The sequence below is a fragment of the Triturus cristatus genome, chromosome 2_1, assembly GCF_964204655.1.
Source record: "Triturus cristatus chromosome 2_1, aTriCri1.1, whole genome shotgun sequence".
Classification (NCBI taxonomy): Eukaryota; Metazoa; Chordata; class Amphibia; order Caudata; family Salamandridae; genus Triturus; species Triturus cristatus.
Window position 1 is genome coordinate 935,879,893 of NC_140581.1, and position 15,651 is coordinate 935,895,543.

Here is a 15,651-nt window from a genome sequence, read left to right on the forward strand (position 1 = left end):
ACCCCACACAGACACACCCCCTACACACACAGACCCCACACACAGGCACACCCCACACTCACCCACCACACCCCCCCACACACACAGACAACCCCCCACACACACAGCCCACCCACACAGACAACCCCCCACACACAGACAACCCCCCACACAGACACACACCCCCACCGACACACCCCGACAACCCACACATACAGACACACCCCCTACAGGCACACCCCACCCACACAGACACACCGACAACCCCCCACACAGACACACCCACACCGACACACACCCCGCCCACACACACACCGCCCACACTGACAACCCCCGCTCACACACAGACAACCCCCCACACAGACACACCCACACCGACACACACAGACACCCCACACCAACACCGCCCACACACACACACACCCCACACAGACACACCCTGCCCACACACACAACCCCCACACACACATCCCCCGCTCACACACACACCCCGCTCACACACACTGACACACCCCCACACAGACACACCCCGCCCACACACACACACCCCACACAGACACACCCCGCCCACACAGACACACCCTGCCCACACAGACACACCCCGCCCACACAGACACACCCACACCCCACACAGACACACCCCCCACAGACACACCCCCACACCACACACTGCCCACACAGACACACCACCACACACCCCCACACACAGACACACCCCCACACACAGACACACACACCCACACCCCCCACAGACACACCCTACCCCAGACACACCCACACCCCACACAGACACACCCCACACTTACCACTGCTGGACTTCTCTGGCTCCACCCACTCTGCCTAGACTCCTCCTATTCACTCTATCCTCCATCCACCCACTTTGCCAGGCATGACTCCACTCTTACAGGACACACAGACACACCCCCTATACACACACACACACATTTTACTTACCAATTGGTGTGTTTGGCCCACCTCCAATTTACCTCTGCTGGACCACCATCAGTCATCTGGTGCCGAACCCGGGATTTGAACCCTAAGTCTCTGGCTGGAAGTCAGGAACTTACCCACTGGACCACACCGGTTTCCATGTCTGAAGCGTATCAAATCGTCCCTATAGCATGGTCATCCTTTTGATGTGCAATACAAGCCACAGGCAATGACACCAGGGCCTATATGTTGTTTATAGTTACTACTGCAACACTTTAGACCACCAGGAGCTGTTCAATGGTAAGTCTTGTGCCTGTGGTTATAAAGGATCTCACAGGACAAGGGTTCAAGTCCCGCAAACGCTGTCAAAGTGTCATAAGTTGGCAACATTTCAAATTCTTCTTTTATTTTCATTTCCTAATTTTAATTTCACTTGTAAAAACAGAGGAGAAAAGTGGCCACTCTTTTTGGCACGTGCGCCTCAAAATTACAAATCTTTTCCCTCATGACTTTCCACCAATCCCCCTTTATCTCAAGCAGGTGCAATAGGGGCAATGCCTTATCATCCTTTATCAATGCATTCATTATTTGTCCTTTAAATTTGGTATAATGTGGAGCGCAAATGTGGCCTCTGGGGCTTTAACTGATTAGAAGAATGCGAGGAAGGTGCTACACGGATAGGAAAATAGGTTGGATGGGGGTTATTTTTCATTTTGGTGTGAGCCAATCTCTCAAATCAGAGGTTTGGTGCCTATGAGGTTGGCTAGGAATAAAGGTCAGGAATGAGCTGTGGCTAATGAAATGATGGGTAAAGTTTGATGCAAGTGAAACTCCCTTTATTAGTTGCAATAAGAAGGTAGAAAGGTTGTTTTCTTCAAGAGGCAGAAAATGTTAGAGTCAGGCCTTTGCTTCAGCGGGTCTGCATCATGCCTGCTGCATCAGGACAAAGCAAAGCACAGCGCTGGGCTGGGCTGGGCTGGGCTGGGCTGGGCTGGGCTGGGCTGGGCTGGGCTGGGCTGGGCCTTTATACACCCCCTTCCTTCCTTCCTTTGAAGGAGGCCCACAAACGCCCACGAACGCCCAGCTACTGTAAAGAGGATGACTGCAGGCAATTTGGGACCCTGCTAAATGAGGGTGACGTCCCCATGTGCGGCCTCCAAGTGGAAAACTCCTTAGCCTAAGGTAGGTAGGCTGCTTTTGAATTTGACTGAAGACCATATGCGTGAGGTGGTATCAAGGCACAAGACGCCGACCATAACAGAAGAAAGGTAGCTTGGGAGAACAATATTTGCATTGGACAGCCTTCTTCCCATTCCCACTATTATGCTGCAGTTACTGTGTAGCGTTACTAGAGGGCAGCAGTATGAATATAAGAGCACACCAAGGGGGAGGTTTCAATTTGTTTCGCGCTGCTTTAGCTCCACAATAGTGACACAAACTAGCGCAAATTTTATTTTTTCTGATTTTCTTTCCAGCGCAAAACTGCTTTTGCGCTGGAAAGTGCCCTGTACGGAGCGCAAAGCACTGCTTTGGGTAACTTTGCGCCAAGGGGGCATTACATGGGTGGTACATGGGTGTTTCCATGCCGCAACCCATGCTTTTTGATGCAAAACCATATTCACAAAGATTTGAAAACATGGTTTTGCGCCAAAAGTTAACGCCCCTTCAAAGGAGGTGCAAACAGGAGAAATGCATTCATTTCTATGTGCTTTTCTCACTTTCCATGCGTACTTCACTGTGCAGCATGTATGCAAGGTGGGAAACCTTTGCATCGTGCCTAGCATAGTATTTTGTACAGGAAAGGTACCCTTCCTGTACAAAACCTACGCTACACTCATGCACACACCCTAGCGCTGCGGCGCTAAGCTATGTGCATGGCGCACGGCAGCTGAAATCAGCGCCGGCGCAAGGGAAAGACAAGGAGAGAGAGCCAAATCTTTAAAAATATGGCGCACTCCTGCTCATTCCCGGTCACGTAACGCAGCGCAGCCACGCAGGGTGCTGCGCTACGTTGCGTGACATTTAAAAAAATCTTCCCCCAAGGCTTTTTTTCCGCTTGCTGACATACCTCTTGTTCATGTTGGTCTTGCAGGACCTACGGAATGTAGGACTGCGATGACTGAGTGAATGAGCAATGAGGAATGGCTTCCCTGTATTTGTGGTGAAGAGGGAATGTTTGGAAGGTAAACAGCAAGGTGAATGTATCAAAGCATACATGTTTACTGAGTGGTTGAGTGTGTGACACCTGTCTCTATGAAGGGACATGTGAGAGAGGAACAGCAGCTCCATAGTCCTCGGATGGGAGAGGAAGCACAGATGAATATTTCCCTCAAATGAAAACACTCACACCTCCTCAAAGCTGACAAGTGCGATATGATGCTTTGCAGGTATAAGGAATTACCACGTTTGGTGCATAAAAATGTAATTTTAGTGAGGTTTTCCCAGAATGTCAGTAGCGCACTCTTTGTGAGGGTGCTTTAGGCCATAAATGTCAGGCACACCTCTGGGGGTATGCAGCCAAGAAAAACTTTGGGACGCTTGTTCCAGGTATCTGCCGGAAGGAAAGAAAGATACTAGGGAAAAGTTACAGAGGGAGCTAGGCTGCACAACATTTGGTCACGGTTGGACAGAAATCTTTAGTAGGGACTTTTGACAACCCCTCACTGTGGGACCAGGATCCCCATACCTCGTGCCTCTGACACCTTTTATGACATCTGGATACCACCATCTCATTACCTCTCAAATGTTCCATCCTGGTACCCCAGCTTTGGTAGTGCACCAACCACGTTTCAATCCTTTGAGGAATAAAAACTATGGGTAGCCCCCCCAAAATTAACCAGAAACCATGTCATTCTGTACCCCATCACCCTTTATAATGCACCCCCAAACCCCTTTTAATACTGCTACCCCACACAGACACACCCCCTACACACACAGACCCCACACACAGGCACACCCCACACTCACCCACCACACCCCCCCACACACACAGACAACCCCCCACACACACAGCCCACCCACACAGACAACCCCCCACACACAGACAACCCCCCACACAGACACACACCCCCACCGACACACCCCGACAACCCACACATACAGACACACCCCCTACAGGCACACCCCACCCACACAGACACACCGACAACCCCCCACACAGACACACCCACACCGACACACACCCCGCCCACACACACACCGCCCTCACTGACAACCCCCCACACAGACACACCCACACCGACACACACAGACACCCCACACCAACACCGCCCACACACACACACACCCCACACAGACACACCCTGCCCACACACACAACCCCCACACACACATCCCCCGCTCACACACACACCCCGCTCACACACACTGACACACCCCCACACAGACACACCCCGCCCACACACACACACCCCACACAGACACACACACCCCACACAGACACACCCTGCCCACACAGACACACCCCGCCCACACAGACACACCCCGCCCACACAGACACACCCACACCCCACACAGACACACCCCCCACAGACACACCCCCACACCACACACTGCCCACACAGACACACCACCACACACCCCCACACACAGACACACCCCCACACACAGACACACACACCCACACCCCCCACAGACACACCCTACCCCAGACACACCCACACCCCACACAGACACACCCCACACTTACCACTGCTGGACTTCTCTGGCTCCACCCACTCTGCCTAGACTCCTCCTATTCACTCTATCCTCCATCCACCCACTTTGCCAGGCATGACTCCACTCTTACAGGACACACAGACACACCCCCTATACACACACACACACATTTTACTTACCAATTGGTGTGTTTGGCCCACCTCCAATTTACCTCTGCTGGACCACCATCAGTCATCTGGTGCCGAACCCGGGATTTGAACCCTAAGTCTCTGGCTGGAAGTCAGGAACTTACCCACTGGACCACACCGGTTTCCATGTCTGAAGCGTATCAAATCGTCCCTATAGCATGGTCATCCTTTTGATGTGCAATACAAGCCACAGGCAATGACACCAGGGCCTATATGTTGTTTATAGTTACTACTGCAACACTTTAGACCACCAGGAGCTATAGCTCAATGGTAAGTCTTGTGCCTGTGGTTATAAAGGATCTCACAGGACAAGGGTTCAAGTCCCGCAAACGCTGTCAAAGTGTCATAAGTTGGCAACATTTCAAATTCTTCTTTTATTTTCATTTCCTAATTTTAATTTCACTTGTAAAAACAGAGGAGAAAAGTGGCCACTCTTTTTGGCACGTGCGCCTCAAAATTACAAATCTTTTCCCTCATGACTTTCCACCAATCCCCCTTTATCTCAAGCAGGTGCAATAGGGGCAATGCCTTATCATCCTTTATCAATGCATTCATTATTTGTCCTTTAAATTTGGTATAATGTGGAGCGCAAATGTGGCCTCTGGGGCTTTAACTGATTAGAAGAATGCGAGGAAGGTGCTACACGGATAGGAAAATAGGTTGGATGGGGGTTATTTTTCATTTTGGTGTGAGCCAATCTCTCAAATCAGAGGTTTGGTGCCTATGAGGTTGGCTAGGAATAAAGGTCAGGAATGAGCTGTGGCTAATGAAATGATGGGTAAAGTTTGATGCAAGTGAAACTCCCTTTATTAGTTGCAATAAGAAGGTAGAAAGGTTGTTTTCTTCAAGAGGCAGAAAATGTTAGAGTCAGGCCTTTGCTTCAGCGGGTCTGCATCATGCCTGCTGCATCAGGACAAAGCAAAGCACAGCGCTGGGCTGGGCTGGGCTGGGCTGGGCTGGGCTGGGCTGGGCTGGGCTGGGCTGGGCTGGGCCTTTATACACCCCCTTCCTTCCTTCCTTTGAAGGAGGCCCACAAACGCCCACGAACGCCCAGCTACTGTAAAGAGGATGACTGCAGGCAATTTGGGACCCTGCTAAATGAGGGTGACGTCCCCATGTGCGGCCTCCAAGTGGAAAACTCCTTAGCCTAAGGTAGGTAGGCTGCTTTTGAATTTGACTGAAGACCATATGCGTGAGGTGGTATCAAGGCACAAGACGCCGACCATAACAGAAGAAAGGTAGCTTGGGAGAACAATATTTGCATTGGACAGCCTTCTTCCCATTCCCACTATTATGCTGCAGTTACTGTGTAGCGTTACTAGAGGGCAGCAGTATGAATATAAGAGCACACCAAGGGGGAGGTTTCAATTTGTTTCGCGCTGCTTTAGCTCCACAATAGTGACACAAACTAGCGCAAATTTTATTTTTTCTGATTTTCTTTCCAGCGCAAAACTGCTTTTGCGCTGGAAAGTGCCCTGTACGGAGCGCAAAGCACTGCTTTGGGTAACTTTGCGCCAAGGGGGCATTACATGGGTGGTACATGGGTGTTTCCATGCCGCAACCCATGCTTTTTGATGCAAAACCATATTCACAAAGATTTGAAAACATGGTTTTGCGCCAAAAGTTAACGCCCCTTCAAAGGAGGTGCAAACAGGAGAAATGCATTCATTTCTATGTGCTTTTCTCACTTTCCATGCGTACTTCACTGTGCAGCATGTATGCAAGGTGGGAAACCTTTGCATCGTGCCTAGCATAGTATTTTGTACAGGAAAGGTACCCTTCCTGTACAAAACCTACGCTACACTCATGCACACACCCTAGCGCTGCGGCGCTAAGCTATGTGCATGGCGCACGGCAGCTGAAATCAGCGCCGGCGCAAGGGAAAGACAAGGAGAGAGAGCCAAATCTTTAAAAATATGGCGCACTCCTGCTCATTCCCGGTCACGTAACGCAGCGCAGCCACGCAGGGTGCTGCGCTACGTTGCGTGACATTTAAAAAAATCTTCCCCCAAGGCTTTTTTTCCGCTTGCTGACATACCTCTTGTTCATGTTGGTCTTGCAGGACCTACGGAATGTAGGACTGCGATGACTGAGTGAATGAGCAATGAGGAATGGCTTCCCTGTATTTGTGGTGAAGAGGGAATGTTTGGAAGGTAAACAGCAAGGTGAATGTATCAAAGCATACATGTTTACTGAGTGGTTGAGTGTGTGACACCTGTCTCTATGAAGGGACATGTGAGAGAGGAACAGCAGCTCCATAGTCCTCGGATGGGAGAGGAAGCACAGATGAATATTTCCCTCAAATGAAAACACTCACACCTCCTCAAAGCTGACAAGTGCGATATGATGCTTTGCAGGTATAAGGAATTACCACGTTTGGTGCATAAAAATGTAATTTTAGTGAGGTTTTCCCAGAATGTCAGTAGCGCACTCTTTGTGAGGGTGCTTTAGGCCATAAATGTCAGGCACACCTCTGGGGGTATGCAGCCAAGAAAAACTTTGGGACGCTTGTTCCAGGTATCTGCCGGAAGGAAAGAAAGATACTAGGGAAAAGTTACAGAGGGAGCTAGGCTGCACAACATTTGGTCACGGTTGGACAGAAATCTTTAGTAGGGACTTTTGACAACCCCTCACTGTGGGACCAGGATCCCCATACCTCGTGCCTCTGACACCTTTTATGACATCTGGATACCACCATCTCATTACCTCTCAAATGTTCCATCCTGGTACCCCAGCTTTGGTAGTGCACCAACCACGTTTCAATCCTTTGAGGAATAAAAACTATGGGTAGCCCCCCCAAAATTAACCAGAAACCATGTCATTCTGTACCCCATCACCCTTTATAATGCACCCCCAAACCCCTTTTAATACTGCTACCCCACACAGACACACCCCCTACACACACAGACCCCACACACAGGCACACCCCACACTCACCCACCACACCCCCCCACACACACAGACAACCCCCCACACACACAGCCCACCCACACAGACAACCCCCCACACACAGACAACCCCCCACACAGACACACACCCCCACCGACACACCCCGACAACCCACACATACAGACACACCCCCTACAGGCACACCCCACCCACACAGACACACCGACAACCCCCCACACAGACACACCCACACCGACACACACCCCGCCCACACACACACCGCCCTCACTGACAACCCCCCACACAGACACACCCACACCGACACACACAGACACCCCACACCAACACCGCCCACACACACACACACCCCACACAGACACACCCTGCCCACACACACAACCCCCACACACACATCCCCCGCTCACACACACACCCCGCTCACACACACTGACACACCCCCACACAGACACACCCCGCCCACACACACACACACCCCACACAGACACACACACCCCACACAGACACACCCTGCCCACACAGACACACCCCGCCCACACAGACACACCCCGCCCACACAGACACACCCACACCCCACACAGACACACCCCCCACAGACACACCCCCACACCACACACTGCCCACACAGACACACCACCACACACCCCCACACACAGACACACCCCCACACACAGACACACACACCCACACCCCCCACAGACACACCCTACCCCAGACACACCCACACCCCACACAGACACACCCCACACTTACCACTGCTGGACTTCTCTGGCTCCACCCACTCTGCCTAGACTCCTCCTATTCACTCTATCCTCCATCCACCCACTTTGCCAGGCATGACTCCACTCTTACAGGACACACAGACACACCCCCTATACACACACACACACATTTTACTTACCAATTGGTGTGTTTGGCCCACCTCCAATTTACCTCTGCTGGACCACCATCAGTCATCTGGTGCCGAACCCGGGATTTGAACCCTAAGTCTCTGGCTGGAAGTCAGGAACTTACCCACTGGACCACACCGGTTTCCATGTCTGAAGCGTATCAAATCGTCCCTATAGCATGGTCATCCTTTTGATGTGCAATACAAGCCACAGGCAATGACACCAGGGCCTATATGTTGTTTATAGTTACTACTGCAACACTTTAGACCACCAGGAGCTATAGCTCAATGGTAAGTCTTGTGCCTGTGGTTATAAAGGATCTCACAGGACAAGGGTTCAAGTCCCGCAAACGCTGTCAAAGTGTCATAAGTTGGCAACATTTCAAATTCTTCTTTTATTTTCATTTCCTAATTTTAATTTCACTTGTAAAAACAGAGGAGAAAAGTGGCCACTCTTTTTGGCACGTGCGCCTCAAAATTACAAATCTTTTCCCTCATGACTTTCCACCAATCCCCCTTTATCTCAAGCAGGTGCAATAGGGGCAATGCCTTATCATCCTTTATCAATGCATTCATTATTTGTCCTTTAAATTTGGTATAATGTGGAGCGCAAATGTGGCCTCTGGGGCTTTAACTGATTAGAAGAATGCGAGGAAGGTGCTACACGGATAGGAAAATAGGTTGGATGGGGGTTATTTTTCATTTTGGTGTGAGCCAATCTCTCAAATCAGAGGTTTGGTGCCTATGAGGTTGGCTAGGAATAAAGGTCAGGAATGAGCTGTGGCTAATGAAATGATGGGTAAAGTTTGATGCAAGTGAAACTCCCTTTATTAGTTGCAATAAGAAGGTAGAAAGGTTGTTTTCTTCAAGAGGCAGAAAATGTTAGAGTCAGGCCTTTGCTTCAGCGGGTCTGCATCATGCCTGCTGCATCAGGACAAAGCAAAGCACAGCGCTGGGCTGGGCTGGGCTGGGCTGGGCTGGGCTGGGCTGGGCCTTTATACACCCCCTTCCTTCCTTCCTTTGAAGGAGGCCCACAAACGCCCACGAACGCCCAGCTACTGTAAAGAGGATGACTGCAGGCAATTTGGGACCCTGCTAAATGAGGGTGACGTCCCCATGTGCGGCCTCCAAGTGGAAAACTCCTTAGCCTAAGGTAGGTAGGCTGCTTTTGAATTTGACTGAAGACCATATGCGTGAGGTGGTATCAAGGCACAAGACGCCGACCATAACAGAAGAAAGGTAGCTTGGGAGAACAATATTTGCATTGGACAGCCTTCTTCCCATTCCCACTATTATGCTGCAGTTACTGTGTAGCGTTACTAGAGGGCAGCAGTATGAATATAAGAGCACACCAAGGGGGAGGTTTCAATTTGTTTCGCGCTGCTTTAGCTCCACAATAGTGACACAAACTAGCGCAAATTTTATTTTTTCTGATTTTCTTTCCAGCGCAAAACTGCTTTTGCGCTGGAAAGTGCCCTGTACGGAGCGCAAAGCACTGCTTTGGGTAACTTTGCGCCAAGGGGGCATTACATGGGTGGTACATGGGTGTTTCCATGCCGCAACCCATGCTTTTTGATGCAAAACCATATTCACAAAGATTTGAAAACATGGTTTTGCGCCAAAAGTTAACGCCCCTTCAAAGGAGGTGCAAACAGGAGAAATGCATTCATTTCTATGTGCTTTTCTCACTTTCCATGCGTACTTCACTGTGCAGCATGTATGCAAGGTGGGAAACCTTTGCATCGTGCCTAGCATAGTATTTTGTACAGGAAAGGTACCCTTCCTGTACAAAACCTACGCTACACTCATGCACACACCCTAGCGCTGCGGCGCTAAGCTATGTGCATGGCGCACGGCAGCTGAAATCAGCGCCGGCGCAAGGGAAAGACAAGGAGAGAGAGCCAAATCTTTAAAAATATGGCGCACTCCTGCTCATTCCCGGTCACGTAACGCAGCGCAGCCACGCAGGGTGCTGCGCTACGTTGCGTGACATTTAAAAAAATCTTCCCCCAAGGCTTTTTTTCCGCTTGCTGACATACCTCTTGTTCATGTTGGTCTTGCAGGACCTACGGAATGTAGGACTGCGATGACTGAGTGAATGAGCAATGAGGAATGGCTTCCCTGTATTTGTGGTGAAGAGGGAATGTTTGGAAGGTAAACAGCAAGGTGAATGTATCAAAGCATACATGTTTACTGAGTGGTTGAGTGTGTGACACCTGTCTCTATGAAGGGACATGTGAGAGAGGAACAGCAGCTCCATAGTCCTCGGATGGGAGAGGAAGCACAGATGAATATTTCCCTCAAATGAAAACACTCACACCTCCTCAAAGCTGACAAGTGCGATATGATGCTTTGCAGGTATAAGGAATTACCACGTTTGGTGCATAAAAATGTAATTTTAGTGAGGTTTTCCCAGAATGTCAGTAGCGCACTCTTTGTGAGGGTGCTTTAGGCCATAAATGTCAGGCACACCTCTGGGGGTATGCAGCCAAGAAAAACTTTGGGACGCTTGTTCCAGGTATCTGCCGGAAGGAAAGAAAGATACTAGGGAAAAGTTACAGAGGGAGCTAGGCTGCACAACATTTGGTCACGGTTGGACAGAAATCTTTAGTAGGGACTTTTGACAACCCCTCACTGTGGGACCAGGATCCCCATACCTCGTGCCTCTGACACCTTTTATGACATCTGGATACCACCATCTCATTACCTCTCAAATGTTCCATCCTGGTACCCCAGCTTTGGTAGTGCACCAACCACGTTTCAATCCTTTGAGGAATAAAAACTATGGGTAGCCCCCCCAAAATTAACCAGAAACCATGTCATTCTGTACCCCATCACCCTTTATAATGCACCCCCAAACCCCTTTTAATACTGCTACCCCACACAGACACACCCCCTACACACACAGACCCCACACACAGGCACACCCCACACTCACCCACCACACCCCCCCACACACACAGACAACCCCCCACACACACAGCCCACCCACACAGACAACCCCCCACACACAGACAACCCCCCACACAGACACACACCCCCACCGACACACCCCGACAACCCACACATACAGACACACCCCCTACAGGCACACCCCACCCACACAGACACACCGACAACCCCCCACACAGACACACCCACACCGACACACACCCCGCCCACACACACACCGCCCTCACTGACAACCCCCCACACAGACACACCCACACCGACACACACAGACACCCCACACCAACACCGCCCACACACACACACACCCCACACAGACACACCCTGCCCACACACACAACCCCCACACACACATCCCCCGCTCACACACACACCCCGCTCACACACACTGACACACCCCCACACAGACACACCCCGCCCACACACACACACACCCCACACAGACACACACACCCCACACAGACACACCCTGCCCACACAGACACACCCCGCCCACACAGACACACCCCGCCCACACAGACACACCCACACCCCACACAGACACACCCCCCACAGACACACCCCCACACCACACACTGCCCACACAGACACACCACCACACACCCCCACACACAGACACACCCCCACACACAGACACACACACCCACACCCCCCACAGACACACCCTACCCCAGACACACCCACACCCCACACAGACACACCCCACACTTACCACTGCTGGACTTCTCTGGCTCCACCCACTCTGCCTAGACTCCTCCTATTCACTCTATCCTCCATCCACCCACTTTGCCAGGCATGACTCCACTCTTACAGGACACACAGACACACCCCCTATACACACACACACACATTTTACTTACCAATTGGTGTGTTTGGCCCACCTCCAATTTACCTCTGCTGGACCACCATCAGTCATCTGGTGCCGAACCCGGGATTTGAACCCTAAGTCTCTGGCTGGAAGTCAGGAACTTACCCACTGGACCACACCGGTTTCCATGTCTGAAGCGTATCAAATCGTCCCTATAGCATGGTCATCCTTTTGATGTGCAATACAAGCCACAGGCAATGACACCAGGGCCTATATGTTGTTTATAGTTACTACTGCAACACTTTAGACCACCAGGAGCTATAGCTCAATGGTAAGTCTTGTGCCTGTGGTTATAAAGGATCTCACAGGACAAGGGTTCAAGTCCCGCAAACGCTGTCAAAGTGTCATAAGTTGGCAACATTTCAAATTCTTCTTTTATTTTCATTTCCTAATTTTAATTTCACTTGTAAAAACAGAGGAGAAAAGTGGCCACTCTTTTTGGCACGTGCGCCTCAAAATTACAAATCTTTTCCCTCATGACTTTCCACCAATCCCCCTTTATCTCAAGCAGGTGCAATAGGGGCAATGCCTTATCATCCTTTATCAATGCATTCATTATTTGTCCTTTAAATTTGGTATAATGTGGAGCGCAAATGTGGCCTCTGGGGCTTTAACTGATTAGAAGAATGCGAGGAAGGTGCTACACGGATAGGAAAATAGGTTGGATGGGGGTTATTTTTCATTTTGGTGTGAGCCAATCTCTCAAATCAGAGGTTTGGTGCCTATGAGGTTGGCTAGGAATAAAGGTCAGGAATGAGCTGTGGCTAATGAAATGATGGGTAAAGTTTGATGCAAGTGAAACTCCCTTTATTAGTTGCAATAAGAAGGTAGAAAGGTTGTTTTCTTCAAGAGGCAGAAAATGTTAGAGTCAGGCCTTTGCTTCAGCGGGTCTGCATCATGCCTGCTGCATCAGGACAAAGCAAAGCACAGCGCTGGGCTGGGCTGGGCTGGGCTGGGCTGGGCTGGGCTGGGCCTTTATACACCCCCTTCCTTCCTTCCTTTGAAGGAGGCCCACAAACGCCCACGAACGCCCAGCTACTGTAAAGAGGATGACTGCAGGCAATTTGGGACCCTGCTAAATGAGGGTGACGTCCCCATGTGCGGCCTCCAAGTGGAAAACTCCTTAGCCTAAGGTAGGTAGGCTGCTTTTGAATTTGACTGAAGACCATATGCGTGAGGTGGTATCAAGGCACAAGACGCCGACCATAACAGAAGAAAGGTAGCTTGGGAGAACAATATTTGCATTGGACAGCCTTCTTCCCATTCCCACTATTATGCTGCAGTTACTGTGTAGCGTTACTAGAGGGCAGCAGTATGAATATAAGAGCACACCAAGGGGGAGGTTTCAATTTGTTTCGCGCTGCTTTAGCTCCACAATAGTGACACAAACTAGCGCAAATTTTATTTTTTCTGATTTTCTTTCCAGCGCAAAACTGCTTTTGCGCTGGAAAGTGCCCTGTACGGAGCGCAAAGCACTGCTTTGGGTAACTTTGCGCCAAGGGGGCATTACATGGGTGGTACATGGGTGTTTCCATGCCGCAACCCATGCTTTTTGATGCAAAACCATATTCACAAAGATTTGAAAACATGGTTTTGCGCCAAAAGTTAACGCCCCTTCAAAGGAGGTGCAAACAGGAGAAATGCATTCATTTCTATGTGCTTTTCTCACTTTCCATGCGTACTTCACTGTGCAGCATGTATGCAAGGTGGGAAACCTTTGCATCGTGCCTAGCATAGTATTTTGTACAGGAAAGGTACCCTTCCTGTACAAAACCTACGCTACACTCATGCACACACCCTAGCGCTGCGGCGCTAAGCTATGTGCATGGCGCACGGCAGCTGAAATCAGCGCCGGCGCAAGGGAAAGACAAGGAGAGAGAGCCAAATCTTTAAAAATATGGCGCACTCCTGCTCATTCCCGGTCACGTAACGCAGCGCAGCCACGCAGGGTGCTGCGCTACGTTGCGTGACATTTAAAAAAATCTTCCCCCAAGGCTTTTTTTCCGCTTGCTGACATACCTCTTGTTCATGTTGGTCTTGCAGGACCTACGGAATGTAGGACTGCGATGACTGAGTGAATGAGCAATGAGGAATGGCTTCCCTGTATTTGTGGTGAAGAGGGAATGTTTGGAAGGTAAACAGCAAGGTGAATGTATCAAAGCATACATGTTTACTGAGTGGTTGAGTGTGTGACACCTGTCTCTATGAAGGGACATGTGAGAGAGGAACAGCAGCTCCATAGTCCTCGGATGGGAGAGGAAGCACAGATGAATATTTCCCTCAAATGAAAACACTCACACCTCCTCAAAGCTGACAAGTGCGATATGATGCTTTGCAGGTATAAGGAATTACCACGTTTGGTGCATAAAAATGTAATTTTAGTGAGGTTTTCCCAGAATGTCAGTAGCGCACTCTTTGTGAGGGTGCTTTAGGCCATAAATGTCAGGCACACCTCTGGGGGTATGCAGCCAAGAAAAACTTTGGGACGCTTGTTCCAGGTATCTGCCGGAAGGAAAGAAAGATACTAGGGAAAAGTTACAGAGGGAGCTAGGCTGCACAACATTTGGTCACGGTTGGACAGAAATCTTTAGTAGGGACTTTTGACAACCCCTCACTGTGGGACCAGGATCCCCATACCTCGTGCCTCTGACACCTTTTATGACATCTGGATACCACCATCTCATTACCTCTCAAATGTTCCATCCTGGTACCCCAGCTTTGGTAGTGCACCAACCACGTTTCAATCCTTTGAGGAATAAAAACTATGGGTAGCCCCCCCAAAATTAACCAGAAACCATGTCATTCTGTACCCCATCACCCTTTATAATGCACCCCCAAACCCCTTTTAATACTGCTACCCCACACAGACACACCCCCTACACACACAGACCCCACACACAGGCACACCCCACACTCACCCACCACACCCCCCCACACACACAGACAACCCCCCACACACACAGCCCACCCACACAGACAACCCCCCACACACAGACAACCCCCCACACAGACACACACCCCCACCGACACACCCCGACAACCCACACATACAGACACACCCCCTACAGGCACACCCCACCCACACAGACACACCGACAACCCCCCACACAGACACACCCACACCGACACACACCCCGCCCACACACACACCGCCCACACTGACAACCCCCGCTCACACACAGACAACCCCCCACACAGACACACCCACACCGACACACACAGACACCCCACACCAACACCGCCCACACACACACACACCCCACACAGACACACCCTGCCCACAC